Source organism: Euprymna scolopes, chromosome 12 (genome assembly GCF_053919585.1).
Source record: "Euprymna scolopes isolate OS-2025 chromosome 12, ASM5391958v1, whole genome shotgun sequence".
Lineage (NCBI taxonomy): Eukaryota > Metazoa > Mollusca > Cephalopoda > Sepiida > Sepiolidae > Euprymna > Euprymna scolopes.
The window spans coordinates 13,485,651-13,499,402 of NC_136493.1; positions in this window are offsets into that span (position 1 = coordinate 13,485,651).

Below are 13,752 nucleotides of genomic sequence, written 5' to 3' on the forward strand. Positions count from 1 at the left end.
ACTATAGTATTCATCTTATTATTGAATAGTTCATATTAATATTGATAGTATTGTCAGTATAGTTAGTAGTAGTAGTAGTAGTAGTAGTGAGACGACCAACTCAAACCTGTATTTGCATACCTATTTTTTACTAACTTTTTAATATTTAATATTTTAATATTGAATATTTTAATATTTAATATTTAACTATTAAATAGCTTAATAGTATTTATCTTATTATTTCCGATTTACAAACGTTGCAATGCGCACTTGGTATCTGGTTCATTAGGTGAGGGAGTGCACGTTAGGCCAGTTTCACCCTATTCTATACTAGAAACTTATGTGACGTCAAATAGCTAGAACAGAAATAGGTAAAATGAGTGGGCAGTTGGTTGTAAGTTTGTGCAGCAAACATCACGTGTGGATAATGGTTAAATATAGACAATAAATTATGGGGCCAATGTTACGTCTTGCTGTAATTCTATTGTTTTTTTTTTTACCGAGTCGTCTATTATGTACTTCATAAATCCTGTGCCAAAATACGCGGCGAATATATATAACAGACACTTACAATTTGGGTGTATAAAATATGATAATTTATTCTCTCCAAAATACTTTCACAGTATGCCAGAGAGAGAGAGAGAGAGAGAGAGAGAGAGAGAGAGAGAGAGAGAGAGAGAGAGAGAGAGAGATGTTCAGTGGCAAGTGGCAAGTGGCTTGTTGACGACTGATGACATAGGTCAACTTCCTCCGCTGTCTTTTTTCTTCATCCTGTCGGTTTAACCAGCATTCATTTGTTTATATTGACACATATTCATGATTGTCAAATCAAAGCCACATTCCAAGTGCTTGTTTACATCTTCGAAAAATTGTTTAACTGAAGAATGTTGAATTCCAAATCTTTTGTACATTCATTCCAATGTTATGATTCTGATGACATTTCTTGGTTTGAAGACTTGTCAACAATATTTGAGTGTGTGCACCCAGCTCCACATGTGTTTATGTACCCAGCAATAACTTCGACTTTGCCCATAATACTATTCAACAACAACAGTACAATAAAATGTCTATTCTTCGAACTTTTCCCATTGCGGTGCTGTGTCCTACTTTTATTCCAGGCAGAATTTACCCAAGTGGAAACGATTCGTGAAATGACTGCAACAGGCACGAAACATCACTAATATCTAAATGCATGAGACACAAGGTATGTTTATGAATGTCTACGTATTTGTTTGCTTGCGACTTGAAAGACATTAGATCTCTGTAAAACGTATAAAGAAATTAACAGGAAAGAAATATTAAAAAAATATCGAAACTTTTGTTTACGTTTTCAAAACAGTCATTGAATTTTCAATCAAAAAGAACATTTGGCATCACTAATTGGAAAGAGACTGAAAGCCAGCGAGCAGCCACAGTCTCCCCCTCCCTTTGAACTTGTAGATATATCCCTTTTTTATAGTGAGCGATGCTAGTTTAATATTAATTAACTCACTGAAAATTAGCGAAAATTTTTTTAATATAGATTTTAGTAAATTTATTTATTTAAATAAATTCAATTAATATAAAAATAACGATCAGAAAAATAGAAATAAAAAGAAATGGATGACACCAAATATTAAATTAGAATGAGTTAGTAAAAATAGGTATGCAGAGACAGGTTTGAGTTGGTCGTCTTACTACTACTACTACTACTACTACTACTACTACTAATACTACTACTACTACTAACTATACTGGCAATACTATCAATATTAATACTAATAATAACCAAGTATAGCAAGAGTCGGCAGCCTATGCCCCGCAAGTCGAATTCGGCCCACGAAAGCATTTTGACTAGCCCGCGAACATGATTACAAATGACTATTTTTAACACGAGAGACGAAACTTTCGAAATCAACAAAGGTCCTACTGGTATTGTCATCTTCCTATGATCCATTCCACCTGAATTTGTATAAATGGACGGTCAAACACGATCAAATGTGAATCACCTTTAATTTCTCCGTAAAATATACACATAAAAGAAAAACTGACAACCGATTTGATCGACCGGCCGGCGGCAGGCATAAGCAGCTTCAAACGGACATTATTGTTTCAGTCAGGTTTCTAGTTTATTTCTCCAACATCGACCACTCATTGCTTACCTCTGCCACCTACCTTTTGTAAGTTACTGGAATCTTTCAAAAAGCTATATTTTTTTTTATCGTGTTATATATTCCTCTTCTCAAACAAGAGTCTTTTATTATATTTGTCACGCTGTATGGCTCGACACAGGCCATATACCATGGTTTTAAAGCTTCATTACTCGGCTAATAAACTGAATGAGATTAGAATGTTTTAAATATCGAAATTAAATCGAAAGAAATTAAATCACAGCTCTTCTTAATCAATTATTCAAAAAAAGAGATAAATCCAGTATAAACGTTCAAGCTTGCCGTAAGGGAACATTATTATTTATTTACGAGGGAAGTGGCTTTGGTGTCTTCAAATAATTCACTAAAAGTTTTTTTTATTGTTTAGCATTTATTGTGAACTTGCGGGGGTACCCGGCGATGCCCGGGGGTATTTTATTTACTGCGGGCAGTTTTTTTTTTTTTTTTTTTTTTTTTTTTTTTTTTTTTATACTAAAAAGCCGAATCCACACGCGGCGATCGAAAAATGTTGAATATTTAGCTTATCAAAGTCAGGCAAATTAAATACACACGCGATCCCCGTTGTTATCTTGTAGATATTATCATTTAGACGTGATATAAAAAGTTTTAAGAAGGAACGACCTTCGCGAAAAGGCTGACGAAAAAAAACCCACTTTTGCAGACATACACGAAAACATGCACACACACACACTCACACACACACACAAACAAACATTTTCGCTTTTATATTTATAGATTAAAGGATTCATTTGAAACATTTAAATCTATTACATCAAAGTAAAACCCAGCTTATAAATTAGATGCACACTAATATTGCAAAAAAAATTATGCTGACAAATATCAACTTAAATATAAAAATTATGCTTATTTCCAGACATTCCAAGCAAGAAACAAGATTTTCTTTTTTTTTTACAAAGGAGTCATCACTTATCAAGGCCCAAAAGCTACTCGAGGATAAGAGTTATTGAGTGTACAATAGTCAATGGAAAAATGTCGTAGTAATCGTTAGTAATAGAAATTTGGTAAATTGGATTACCTAAGGAGATGGCTCACCAAGAACTTGTTTACATTGAACTTTAAGACGACCATATTGTAGTCAGTTAGAAAGCAGGAAAACGGAACTTAGGTGTACAGGTCTAAGAAAGAAGCTTTGTTCAAGGAATCTACATTTAGGTTTAGGCACAGATAAAGAGTGAGGGAAATTATTGATAGTGGTTTCAGTTAGGCAAGTGTTTTTCGTGAAAGTCAGGCCAGGGGGACTATAGATTGGAGCTCAGACGAGCACTTTGATTTGGAATTATTTGTGAATGTAATCCAGGATTTGCGAAACGAATTTCATTTCTGTTGATGTTTTCACCTTGAAGTACTTTCTTTAAGGAAAACAACATTTTGTTAAGTATTTTTTGATTTGAGATTTTCTTTTCTGCTTTTGATTACTTAATGTTTATTTTCATTTTGTTTTTAAATATTTATGTTGCCAAGCATCTGCATATGTCATGTTTATATAATACTTTTACTGATGTCCTTCGTCTAACCAACAAACCATCATTACCCCGAACCGCGGGGTTGAATGAGTTGCCGACCCCTGACGTACGTATTGAGAATATTTTCAAAATATTTTCCATTAAGCATGTCTACTACTACTACTACTACTACTACTGCTGCTGCTGCTGCTGCTGTTGCTGCTGAGGATTATTTAGCCAAAATGTGGTGAGGCAACAACTCTAGAAGGAAGTAATAACTGGGAGTAGAGTTACAAGACTCAGCATACTTATCCCGTCGCGGTTAATCACTTGAAGAAGGCCAGAGAATGAGTTGGCGGAAATGTTGTGAAACAACAACAACTATAAAGATGAGGATAACAGTCGGAAAAAATGAATCCACAAATTATAAAGTCGCATCCCAATGGATAAAAAAAAAAGAAACAGAAATAAAAATATAACTAAGGGATTAACCACGATACTACTCGCTCGTCTACATCTATTTACAAGAGAAAGCCATAAAGTTGTCGGCCTAAAGAAAACAACACTGGATTCATTTGATATCTTTCATTAAAAAATAAATCATTTAAGATAACTTGATTATATTCAGAGCTGACATCTATTCAATCAGCCACAATCATTGCCTCGATACGTTCCCCAAACTGGAACCATGCCTTTTCCATAAGCGCATGGGAAAGCTCGGCAAATACTTGGCGGATCGCGGCAATCAGGCTGGGTTTGGTATTGTGGGAGGTCATGTTGACGATGCTCTCGATGTATGACCAAACGAAGTAGTCCAACGGGTTAAGGTTGGAGGACAAAGAGGACAGTGAGAGAAGGGGACAAAGTCGTAGTACTCTTTTTGAAGTCAAGCTTGGGTTTCTTTGAACTTATGAACCGGCGCCGAGTCCTGCTGCCACACCTACTGCCTGTCAGCGGTCACCTGATTGCACCAGATGACCACACTCTTCAGAACATCCAGGTACACTTTGCTGTTGACTTTCAAACCGACTTCGAAGATGTGATATGGCCCTCACTTGAAACCACACCAAATACCATAACCGTGTCCGAAAACGTTGTTTTTATCACCCTGGAAAAGTCCCTGTTATTGGTGTCAATCTAGCGATTCATTTTAAGGGTGCTAGCAATAGTGCTGTTGTCATAACGTGGGATTTTTACACAACTGGCTAAGTAGTAAATGGTCTGCAACGAAAAAAGAAAACCGATTATCACAAAAGGAAATGGAATAATGTTGTCTTTTCTAGGGCGACAATTTTATCGTTCTGTTTCTATAAACTATGGAGTGCAAATTAGAAATAGATATTAAAGTTTAAATCAGAAAGATGGTGTTGCTTAAATTACATTAGATCTGTAACAAAATTCAAAGCCACTTGAAGGACGGTTTATAGAAAATAAGGAAAATGAGAAATAAAATTAAATGTTGATATGCAAATAGAGTAAAACAACAAAATGATCCCGCTTTCAAAACTAAAAGAAAAACTAGAACAACAACACCAAAACAACAATAATGGCGGTGATATTAACAATGGAAATCCTGCTTTTTCGGAAATTTGATCAAAATTATTCTATTTCTCGAATTGAAATCCCAGATAATCACGTTACTTATACAATGTCAACATATGGAGAATATTCTATTAAATGAAAATGTTTCTTATGAAATGTCATGTTTTTAAGGTTTCAACTTCAGACAAATTCTCCACGTGCAAATCAAATCAAATCAAATCCATTTGCTCGTAAAATAATCACAAACAAATGACATCAAAATAAAACAAATACGAAGGCAACGCAAAATGTAATCTGAAGTTATCCTCGTAATATTCTTTATAAATTATAAAACGATTTTATCGATAACCTCTATATGTTTTAAATATAATATTATTTTTGAATTGCAAGAGACTTTATAAACCATTTTGCAATATATTTTAACATAATGGAGTAGATATTTGTTCGCTGCCCACCACAGCAAAGTGTGACGCAAGGTCGGAAAGTGGGGGATGGGAAAACTCCCCTAAAGGAGGAGAAATCTTGCCTTGAAAAAATTGCCTGAGCATCCCGTCGATATTCCCCAGTTGCCTCAGACGACAAGCAATAAACTTGCCTCACCCGAAAGCCGGGTGGCAAGGCCTGGGAGGGTGGATTTCTTGGGTGATACCCACGCGGCGTACCTCAGTTCGACAGGTACTGGACCGATTCCTGGCCCCGCACCTATCGGAATGAGTGTCAAGAACGGATCCTTTAAAAGTACTTTCTACCTTATTTCCAAGCCGCTGAAACCGCTAGGAGACTTATCTCATCACGAATAATGAGGTATTGTTCCTCAGAGTTGGGCGATTCTATTTATAATTGCTGCTGCTAGGAACTGACGAATCAAATTAATTAATGTTCTACTATCGACCAATCAGAAACTAGAATTGCTTCATAAAAATTAAACCTTGTACATAATTTTTCGTGTCAACACGAGAAGGATCTTTTGTTCTTTGGCTGCAAAATTATAAAGTTCGGAACTTGTACAGAACAGCCGCCCACTGAGGATCCATCATCTCCAGAACTTGTATATTAGTAATAATTAACATGTGATATTCATACCTATATGAAAAAAATATGTGATATCCATACCTATATAAAAAAAACCTTTAGCCGTAACGAAAAGAAAATCTTACATGTGACGTACATAAAAATTATTAAAGAGTTTCAAGCCTTTCTTGCATAAAATATTATATAGAAAGCATGTGAAATTCTTTATACCGAGCAACGCTTTGTTTAAACACACCTGGTCAATCTATTGTATTATCATAACTAAATTTGAAAAATAAATAACAAAGGAAAAGCAGAAGAGACATAGCAACCTCTGTTGGATGTCGACCACTACTTACACTGGACGTCACTATCTATTGAGCCGATTAGTCGCAACCTGCAAATAAGACGTCAGCTGGTTTCCGTAAACGAGAAAAGGACGAGGTATTGATCGAGGTCGACAAGATACCCGTCTAACGTTAAAAGCAGTTTATAAGTGTCACATAACGCAAAGGTAATTATCACTTATGATTGTAACTCATCATCGCATTCTTCATATTTTATTTATTGAATAATGTTGAACGGACGTTATACATGACAATTGCAGTTATATAAATTAATGAAGGACATAAAAGCCTGTCATTGCAACTACATCAAACTGTCGACTTATTATTACAGTTCAATGCAGCCAATTTTGATGCAATCGCCATTAATTAAATACAAACATTATCTGAAAGGCATGCGTTACAAATAGAGCTTCTGTTGGCAAAACAACATTAGTTTCATTAAGAGAGGAAATCGTAATGCTAGTTATATAAATACGTTACATAGCGAGAACCGTCAAAAATGATTGACGGATGAGAGGTCAACATCTAACCTTTTAGTAAACAGAAATAGGAGACAATCACATCACTTCTAAGAGATGGAACATTTCCCTCTTTTCGGCTAACAATGATTAGAGCGGAACCTTACAGATGTGAAATCCAGAGATTCCATACCCTGTTTGCAAATGTTCCACGTGTGTGTAATAATAAACGTTTCTTCAAAACTAAACATCGGCGTCCGAGTGATTGCATCCACTGATTATCATGAAACATGGTTTTCGACTTCAATGAGTTACATGGGTTATAGACAATTATATTAATGCCATATAGAAATATTCTTTATAGAAACTAAAATGAATCCCCAAGTAACATTTAACGGTTTTCATTAATCTTTGGGAAAAGGAAAAATAAAAATCTTTTTCTATAAATGCCTTATGTTACCAATAACAGAATATCATACTCTTATCACAGTGAAGAGTGTTTCAAATCAAGAAGTCCATTATATTTATTTTATTTACCTTTCCTAGAGGTTAGAGATAAGTTTAAGTGAGGATTTGATGAAAGATTTTCTGTAAAACGAAATGCATTCGAATTTGACACATCCAGGTTTTCAGTAGTTTTTGTCGTTAACCACTTAGCCACCATCAAATGCATTATTAATTCAAATGAGAACTTACACATTAGTTCAGCAGATTCTTGAGTGCAATTGACCGTAAAGGAACACTGAACCGAATAAGACCAAGACCTTCAAGCCTTCATCTAAACACAATAGCTGAAATACTAGGACATGGCGTCAAGCGCGCAAAATGAGTATTCTTAAATTAAATTTAGTGAATGTCGATATTTGGTATTCATGAACAAGATTGAACTTGCAGAAATTGTGTTCGTTAATTTGCCGATGTTCATGCACGTTATAGCATGTTCTAATATGCGACACATCAGATATAAATGGCGATTTCAGTGCACGAAGATATTCACTTAATACAAAACTTATGTAACACTGCACGTTGGTGAATCATTCGAATTTTTATCACTGTTTCTGTTTATAGAAAGTTAACTATTTCAATGGCAAGTGCTCTGACGAACTCCACGCATTGGTACCCCCTCGATAACACCCTCAACAAACCTGACAAGAAACATAACCCCATCCTTACACTGCAGATATCCCTAAATGCCGTAAAGCCTTCTACTCGAAGAGCTTTTCCCTTGGACTGATGTACTTGGGAATTCCCTCCTGCGTCTCAGCTTCACTGACTGAACTGATATGCAGAAATTCAAGTGCAATGTAAACATACATCTCGTTGCTCAACTCCCTAAATATTATCCTGCCTATCTGAAATAGTACCCCTTCACAATTAAGTGGCTTTGTGCCTTATTTAGGGTGAAATGACAATCAAAAATGTATATTAGCATACGTTGATTTTTCATTGGTTTTTAAATATCAAAATGAATAATGCACCGAAAGTTGTGCACATTTATATTAAATCATGATACCAAAGATTAGATCTGAATGTTAAACGGTGTTTGAGCATTTTACATGGTGCATTTTAAATAAAAATTCTCGATTGTGCGAAAATATGACCTAAATATTGATGTGAACATGTAAGAATGTTAGTATTTAAATCAGGAAATATTTTATTTTATGGAAATATAATAATGAAATTATAATAAAACTTTAAATGGAAAAATGAACCAAAATGCAATAATAGTTTAATATATTGGCAACATTTTTGCTATGAATAAAAGTACAAGAAACAAACAAATATGGAACAACAAATAATTGTTTAATAATGTTTAATAATGTTTAATAATGTTTAATATATGGAATCAAGGAGTTCTATAGATGAACCCTTGGATGTAAATAAACGACTCAAATTCTAACAAAACTTTTGTTAATATATACTTGTGCCTTGCTTCCGGCAACAGCAAAGATGTCACTGTCGAAAGCGCTCGCGATTATGGATCCAACTTATACAATTTCGAGAAGTACACAAAAAGGACTATTCGGAGATTGGAGAAGATAAAAAGGAAAATTGTAAAACAAAATAACTCCGTGCTATTCAATAATATTTGTCTAAATATAATGTATTATAAATTATATGTAACATACAAGATTAAATTATTATTAACTATTAAATGTATTATGAACTGTCAAATGTATCATGAAAGATTAAATGCAATATAAAACATGAAATATATCGTAAACGATTACGGTATTTTCTTTTTATTACTAGCACATGCAAATATTGTATTTATTTCAGTTTTTAATTTATATTTTTTTTTTTATTGTTTTATTAAATGTAAAATTGGTTCTAATAAACCATAAATAGATCTATTTACTTTCAGTGAGAGGGAAATCTTAGAAACAAAGATTCATGGCAAATAAATGATGCTCCCTTAAAAAGTAGGACTATTGTTAGTTCGAGAAAGCAGATTTGTTTAGCAATTGCAAGGATTAAATGATTTACTGACAAAATAATTTCCACAAAAATTTATAATAATTTAATTTTGATAAAAAATTTATATAGTTTTCAAGCTTAGATAGACTCTAAGAATATATATATATATATATATATATATATATATATATATATATATATATATATATATATATATATATAGTATTGGGTCGATTAATCGGAATTGGAATCGGGAATCGGAAAATTCGTTAATTTAGGGGAGGGTGTCGTATCTGAAAAAAAAAAATGTGTCTATTTTTCGATGTTAAAACAGTTTTTTAGTTGTCGTTTTTTATTCGATTTTGTGCAAAGCAAAATCTTGCACTTCTGGTAATAATGAAGAAATAATCAATACGTATTAATTTTAAACTACCAGTAAAACAAAAATCTATATATCGACCCCGCTCCGTGAGCATTTTATTTTTACATTTGAGCAAATATCTGCGCATTTAACATGTGTTTTCGGTAATCGGAGAACAAATAACAACTCTAGTTAAATATTTAGAGATTTATAAAGAATCGAAATCAGAATCAGTAATTGTATCGGAATCGGGAATTTAGTACGGAATCGATAATTGTGTCGGAATCAGAAAACATATTGGAATCCTCCCATCACTATTATTTTTAGTCGCGTGCAAGCGACTCTATAAGCGGTCGGTCGGTTTGTCCGTAACAATTTTGTGCTTGGCCTTTTTGGTTAAGATCCGATGTATGTTGTTAATAGATGATGGTCTTAACTTTTTAAGCTTTTCTTGGCCTTTTGGCGAAGCTCAAAGTGTAGTATCTGTTCTTACTACATGCTGTGTAAAGTGGGGGATCACGTTTCTGTATTAATTGTATGTAAAATGATCACCCACTTTACAACCAGTCAGTCTCAAAGCCATTCAAGTCATTCTGCGGATCATTCAAGTTGTTTTTGAAGGATTCCAATTATTTTTTAAGCATTCAAGTCATTCTTAAGGTAATTCGATTCATCCTTAAGTTCATTAAAGTCATTCTAAGTCATTTACTTTTTATTTATTTAAGTCATTTCAGCCCATTTTTCGGTCATTTTAGTTTATCTTTAAGAATTTCATGTCAATCCTACATTCATTCATTCATTTATTACACGAAAGCACACGACTAATGGCTGTCGGCCTTGTTCACATTTAAATATATGTTGGTAAAAATAACATAAAGTTTCTGCTTAATTATACTTTTTTCATTTTTCAATTTTCCTATGATATTCTTTTGATAAAAAATAATATCAGCTTTATATGTATCACGGATATATTCGATTCGTCGTCAGGTGAAAATGAAGAAAAACAGAGAGAGAAGAAGAGACTTTCAAAATGAAAGAGCAATCCAAGTCAGTTCGATGCGAAGAAAATGTTTTCACTCTGTTTCAAGAGACATTAATTTAAATTCCCTCATGACAGAATTATTGTCACAGGATAAAATTGCATTAAGATAAACATTTAAAAATATGACACATTTCCCAGGTAATATTATTCATTGTAGGTTGCTTACTTTTAATGCAGATAGCTTTGAGTACTTTTAAAATTTTTAAATTGGTTTCGGAATGTATTATTTTAGTGTGATTAATTATGATTTGTTTTCAATCGGAGAGAGTCATTTATGTCTTTGTACATGTACGTAAATAGAGCTAGAATATAAAGGATGCATTCTGAGACAGTGAGATAGAATAGTGGTTGTAAAACTAATGTAGTTAATATTTTTTAATATTATTATGACAATTACATTCTCCCATTAAAACTTCTCGCATTAAAACTTCTCGCATTAAAACTTCTCGCATTAAAACCTGTGCGTTACATTATTCCTTTTTTTTCTAATGTTTTAAAAATTGGGGAGGAGGAGTTTTTTATGAAATTTTGAGCTTTAAATTACTTATAATAAATATCGAATCTAATTTTATTATTGTTGTCGATTGACGATATTTATCCCGGTACAATGTGTGTGTGTGTGTAGGTACGTATTTAAAATGGCCAGATACCTGAATTTGGCTTTTTCTTGCTAGATGCACATTAACAGCCTCTTCCGGTTGGCTGAACCCATTTATAGAAATACATAATAGAATCCGTATTCGATTAAACTGGTGAGAAGTTAATATTTCGCAGCACCGAAAAGAAAGTGTCGCCAGTGAGTCTGCTTTTCCGTCAGTTGAATAATTACGAGTTCTTCAATTCCTATTCATCTTTCTCTTTCGATAATATTCATCACTTTGGGCGAAATGGAATTGAGCTTTATCTTAAATTGCCTTTCTTTATGTTTGTTGCATTTTGTTTGCTTGTTTGCTTGTTCGTCCAAGAATGTCAATATGAAGTTCTGTCTGTCCAGCACTTTCGTTTAAGTCAAAAATATCATTTTAAATTGTAAATTATGTATGGTTGAATAAATGCATTCTATTTTAAATGAGTTAGAGTATCTGTAATAAGTTGTTTTGTCTGTCAGACGATCGGCCACGTTTCATTTGGATCGTAAGATGCACAGATTAAATAAACGCTGCTTAGTTCAGATGCGTCCGAACCGTTCTATATATTTGAAAATATGTCAATGCAACTTTATAAGGCACTCTGTTGGGTTTGTCGGTTTGTTAGGTCATAATATTGTTAAAAACATGGTACAACAATAACAAAGGGAATTGGTTAATTGGAAATCTCACTTATCTGCTTATATGCTGTTTCCTTTTTGAGTTTAAATATCCGACAGTTTAAATTACTATCCTAAGTTTTCCCATCTAATCTTTGGCAATCTAACTTATTTTTAGTTATCAAGCAAAGCTTCAACTCGATACTAAAAAGTTAGATATTTTAGAACTTAATGGGTTAAATACGTAAATTCGAGAATGAATTGACGAAATCGATGTAAACAACAATATCAAACGCGTCCCCCCTCCACCCCAAAAACATATGTACTATGCTACCTCAAAGTAACTTTTTTACAAACATATATTTTGAGGAATCAAAATGAATGTCTTTTATTAAGTACTAGCTTAGGTTCCCGGCGTTACCCGGGCGTTTGGAGGTGTGTGGTGTAGCAAAAATAAAAAAGTGGTAGTAGGCAGGTAGGTAGGCAGGCAGGCTCGGATTCGTACCGCGAAGGAGGAAAAGAACAAGAAAAAAACGAGACGTCTTTGCTGTTGCGTCCATCGCCAAGCCGAAAGTGGCGAATGTGTAAATTAAGGCTAGTCAATCGTAAAGAGGGGATGGCTTTCGAAAATATAAGCGAAAATATCGACGCCTCCCCGTATAAGAGTTCCCAGTGTAGGGTGAAGGCATTAATGTTTTTAGCCAATTATTCGATATTTGTCGTCCGTCGGGTCGAGCTTCAAAAACTTTACAGATCGTCTGAAAATCCGTCGCCTCTATCGAAAGTTTTAGGCATACATACATACATACATACATACATACATACATTTAAACAGATATGTGAGATTTATATTATAGAGGTAGACATTTTTTAGGAAACAAGAAACCATTGAAATAAATATTTTAAATGTTTTATTGTTCCAACATTTATATTTGTTGTGGTGGCAAGCACTTATTTGCATATGCGAATAACATAACACTATAAATGGCAAGCCTAGGTTGGCCTTGGTGTGTCTTACTCAAATGCCACCGGAAGTGACGCCGAAGAGCGTACATGTCCTCCCACCAAGACTCTCTGACTCGACACCGTCATTTGTACATATTGTAAATATACCTTTTCTTTAATGCACTTATTATTGCGTTATCTTGTTGTTTGCGTCTTCATTGTATTTCCTTACTAATTATTGTTCAACCTTGCAACCACAACAATATTTTACTCTTATTTAAGGATACACAATGTTATTGAAAAGTGACTCTCTATTATTAAGTGCTTGTAATTTCTGAAATAAAATTCTTACAAGTAACAAATATAATGAGACAGTAAAAGCACGGTACAAATATGCCAAATGCAATTGAATTTTCAGAACTTTTATTTGACTGCTTAAATGCTCTCTGTAAACATTCGACAAGATGAAGTTATATGGTGAATTTGAAATATCATTGTCATAACCAATCACATGAATTAAATAGACTTTTTTTTAAAACTTCAAATGCATTAAATTATTTTATAGGATGTCGGATTGTCACGGTTATATTTGAAATAATTTACCCTACCGTCTATCACACATTATTTTACGGATACACTTTACCCATTATTTGAAAATGTTTCATTTATGCAGAATAATTTGTGGAAAATTTCCGGAAGTTTACGTAAAACGCCGAAGGTGCCGAAAGAATATTTCGTAATTTTTTAATCGCACAATAGCTGGCTAATTTTCTCAATGAAAAATATATTA